Genomic DNA, 4,931 nt, shown 5'->3' with positions numbered 1-4,931 from the left:
TGTTTATATTAGTAACTTCCAACACATTTTATTTTAAAAAAATGCCATAAAAAAAGAAATAAGGCTTCCCAGCTTTATAAAACATTTTAATAATGTGCTATCCTCTGAACTGAAAAAGATATTATTAGTTCAATACACTGCAACCTATAATTTATGTTCACATGAATTTGCTGTTAAAAATAATGCGCAGTAGCTTGAACTTAATTGCTTCATTGCTTACGACTGTAGAATTATTGTATGGCTGACCTGACTGAAATCTGCAGTACGCAGACAAAGTTTCTTTCGTAGCATATGTAGATGAGAAAACAATAGAAATGTATTACACATTCTCAAAGGAAATAATGTTTGCTGCTCCTTTTAAGGTAATTTATACAAAATGGTTTTCCTAGGAACACCCTATTAAGATAGGAGAATCCACCACCTTTCACAGCCCCTATTTAAATGGCAGTGGGATCCCAATGATAAAAAATAAATTGCAAGTAGCTAACCCCATTTATAAGCAGCAACAGAGGTAAGGATGGGAGGGAAATATAATTGCATGTACTTTATGTTACAAAAGCATGTACAGTAAGGGCTTCTTAAAGTTAACCTGCGGTCGGGCGATGAAGATGTAATCATTTATATTCTTAGCAAGCAGTAAAATGAGCTTGAAAACAAGCCCTCACTGACCTCTGTAGCTGCAAGCATTGTGGAGCAATTCATCCTCAAAGCTCTGCGTTTACATTAGAAATTAAAGTCAGGCAGGGAGGAAGCAGGGGGAGCTGAGCTGACAGACAAATACTCCAGTGCATGAACTTAGAGGATGAATTGATTCACAATGCCTAGAACCCTGTACCCCCCGATTCCCAGGTGAGCGGTGACGGCGGTTGCCGTTACAGCCTGTAGCTGGAGAGAGCTTATTTAAGCCCCCATTCACAGCTAGTTGTACTGGGAAAGTGCATCGCGTTTGCGCGCGTATGCCTTTTGTTCCCGCTATTCGTACCGGGAATGCACTTCGCATTCAAGCATATTCGTATGCATTCTGTGCATGCATTTGCTGTATGTCCCTATTGGTTTCAATGCCATTTTAACATGCACAAATGCATAGGAAAAAAAATACTTGTTTGCCCAGCAGCGTTTGGGATGCCATTAAAGTGACATTAAAGTAATTTTTTCCCCCTCCTCCCAATGTTAATAAAAGCACTTACCTTAAATGATGTTTCTTAATCCGATCTTCTTCTTCTTTCCTGTCGTTTTCATCTGTCCCTCCAGCGCTGCAGGGGGTCTCCGATCCAGCGCTGACTCCTTTGTCCTTGCTGGCACTTCCTGTCCCATGGTGTCTGCATGCGGGTGCACGCGTCCATAGATTTACCTTGTGCCTCTCCTCATCTCCCGGCCGAAAATCCGAACTGCGAATGCGCCGGCCCCAAGATGCTTTGCGGCCACCCGAGGATCTTCACATTTTTGGGTGGGATCGCGCAGGGAAGACACAGGTGAGTATTAACCTCTGTTAAAGCGTTTTTTTAAAAACACTTTTTGCATAGATCTACTGCTTGCTAGCCTCATATATAGGCAAAAAACCAGAGGCTTTAATTATCCTTTAACTGGTAATGGTACAGCAAGCGTGTCTCGCATTCTTGGCGCGTTCCGTGAACACGTGTGAAAGCGTGAGGTTTTGTATGCATTTGACGCATGTTGACGAAACGCTCAGATGTGAATGGGGACTCAAGGCTCATTTACTGCCTTTTAAGAATATGTAAATATTTGAATGTCCCTAGGCCACAGTTCCACTTGAGGGGCATATTTATAAAGCAGTGAATCTGACTTTCACTAAATATTAACTGTAGTTGAATCTTCCAGGTGCATGTGTTTTAGATGTCCTGACGAAGCCCCGTAATATGGGAGGGGCGAAACGCGTCGACAGATGGTGATCAGACGAAAACACATCATCCTTTAGACGGATCTCTTACCTCAAAACCTTCACTTTTTGAAAAAATAACCCCGAAGATATTCGAAATAAAGTCTACGGCTGCCTGTCTAAGGATTTGTTCATTCCCTCCTTGAGATTGAGGAGAATCTCGGAGTGTTATTGGACAATAATCGGTTTCCAACTCTATTTCTGGAGACAAATTTTCCAAACCGATATACTCCTCAAAGAAATGGGACATACACCCTCGTAACTGGACCACTGGATCAGAATCGTTTGGACCCTGAGAAACTCCAATAACGTGAGTGATTGAACTATGTTACATATGTCCGTTTAGGACACTGTTTTACAAGACAATCCTTACATTACTTTGAAGATAAATAAAAAATATAAAAAATGATCTGGTGTCCAAGGGAATTATAGTCCAATACAGTGACAGTTCGTCCCTAAACGACCACCTATCTCTCCTGTTCTCCCTAAACAAAGGAACAGTTACACGGTTGATTAATCCTAAGTGGTCACGGTTCATTATTTATGAACAGAAGGAATCAATGATTCATGCGGCAAGTGTGCCGGTGACACTTATATCGAACACAAAGGAATTTTCGAGTGTAATAAGGATCCTTAAGGAAAAGAATCTGTGATCAAACTAAAGAAAAACACACTCTGTAAACTAAGAACGAGACGTCCTCACTGGTTAACAGTGCACATACAGGGTTGTTCCACAGGGAGTCCAATAGGAAGATAACAGGCAGAAGCACTTAACACTTTCTCTTTGTATCAGAGGGTTTTTAGGGTAAATTGTTTATGAGGATCGATCCGCAAATATTTATGTATGTCTGTAACCTAAGAGTTTTTTAATGGTGAGAGATGGTTTGAAGGTGATATCTTTATTGCATGTTGTTTCTATGAATTTTTCTAATAAATTTAACTTTTTTGCATACTAGCTGCTTGTCCGGATCCCTCAGTTGACCGCTATTGACTCGTTACCTTTTAACGGGTTAACCCCCCCCCTTGTTTTCTTTGCATGATTGTTTGGTCACAGATCGGTCTAAATAAGCAAATATGCAAACCTGAATTAGGGCGTATAATTAGTCGGATCTCCAGGTAGGAACACCAATCTCTTGTGTTTTAAATGTCAGTGATTAATTTACCACGAGTGAATGTTTAGTGAAAGTCACATTCACTGCTTTATAAATATGCCCTTAAGAGTATATGGGTTATTTTTCCCCCAGAGCCAAATGGCATGAATTGTCCTCCAATTAAAAAAAAAGTGCACGTGAGCAGCAGTCCGTGGTCAGTGGTGTTGAAGCTGTGTTAAAAAAGGTGTGGGACCTTTCTGCCTATAGTGAGAAATTCATCCCTGCCTATCATGTGAAAGGTATGATTGGGTTCCTCCATCTAGCTACTAATATAAAAGCCATGTTTGCTAGACCAAAGTGTGACAATAAAAATATAAGGGGCCTATTGTTAAAGAAATGTGTATAACATTATCTCTTCACTCTGTTTCCAGCTTGTTTTCCAGCCATTTTCCTTCACATTTATAAGACCCCTTTCACAGGGGCTGATCAGGAGGGGATCCATGCTCGGATCCCCTCCTGATTGGAGCAGCATGGATCGCATGTCATTGCTGTGACATCCATGTCTATCCAGTTTTTTCCTTTACCTTCCAATGGAGGAAGAAACTGAAATGACCGAACCCCATGTCGGTCTTTGGGGAGTCAGATGTAAATGGACATGTGACATGCGACACGATCAGGTCCAGCAAAACGGATCTCTGATCTGTTTACTTTTCCGGACCCGAACAGCGTCATGACAAAACTGAAAAACTGACAGGTGGACCCGATTGAACCACCCATGTGAAAGAGGTCTTAGTGGTATAATGGAGAACTGCTTTCTGAGAATTCTAAAGAAAAATACTGAGGGGAATTTATCAAAACTGGAGCAGACAAAGTCTGGAGCGTCTATGCATGGCAACCAATAATCATCTCTCTTTTATTTTAAAACCTTAACTGAACAAACTGAAGAGAGAAGCTGATTGGCTGCTGTGGGCACTGCTCCAGATTTTGTCTGCTCCAGTTTTATAAAATTCCCCCCACTGTGTTTTCAGGAAGAAGTGCACTTTTTTGACAAACTAAGAGGAAGAGAGGGAGGCAGCACAAACCATTCCACTCCTAAGGAACACCCATCTGCTAGGATTAGATAACTTCTACAGAACATTATGACTATCAGTATCTGATCATATCCTGATGAAATAGGATTACATTATTTAAAGAAGAACTACAGGAATTAGCAAAGTGAACCCTTGCAGTGGGGCTACCCCCACATTGCAAGGGTTAGGCTCTATTTGCACATAGGCATTTGTGTTTTCATGCAGGTTTTTTGAGCGATTGTGCACATTTTGTGCATTTAAAACGCATGTTTTACACATGTTTTTGTGACAAGTCATATGAAGGCATCCAATAAAAACTATTTCCTGCCATGACATATTTCTTGTACCTGTTTCCTGTTGAGAGAGACAACAGTGTATGCAGTGTAGGTGTTGTGCAACAATTTCCCAATGAATCCATACAAACAGCGCTGCATTGCAGCAGTAGTAACAGCGGTGCTGATTATGCGGAGGAGGAAAAGGCACAGGCGAAGGTTCTGGGTCCATTCCATGATTGCGAATCAACAGCAACGAGGCCAGTTTTGGGCCATGTATGAAAAACTTTGTGGCCATGAGGATACATTTTTGGAATACACCTGCATGTCCATTGAAAGGCAAGTTCTCCTGCTGAAACAATGTTTGCCCTTTTGTGACCTTGCATGTGCATCAGTGCTCTGGAGTGAGGCACGCTCCAGGTGATAAGTATACCAAGGTAGAGAAGACAGAATCTGGAGCATTTATACCAATAACAAATAATCAGCTTCTTTTTTATTTGTGTGTATTTTGGATAGAAAATGTGTGCAATGCGTTTGCCATGGGAAACTTCTCAACATTCTCCCTGCTCTTTGCCCCCGCTTGTGTGCTTGATTGCGTCGC

The sequence above is a fragment of the Nanorana parkeri genome, unplaced genomic scaffold, assembly GCF_000935625.1.
Source record: "Nanorana parkeri isolate BGI_ZX_2015 unplaced genomic scaffold, ASM93562v1 scaffold64, whole genome shotgun sequence".
In the NCBI taxonomy this organism is placed as follows: Eukaryota; Metazoa; Chordata; class Amphibia; order Anura; family Dicroglossidae; genus Nanorana; species Nanorana parkeri.
The sequence above is the reverse complement of the archived record's forward strand: the minus strand, read 5'-3'. Positions refer to the sequence as shown.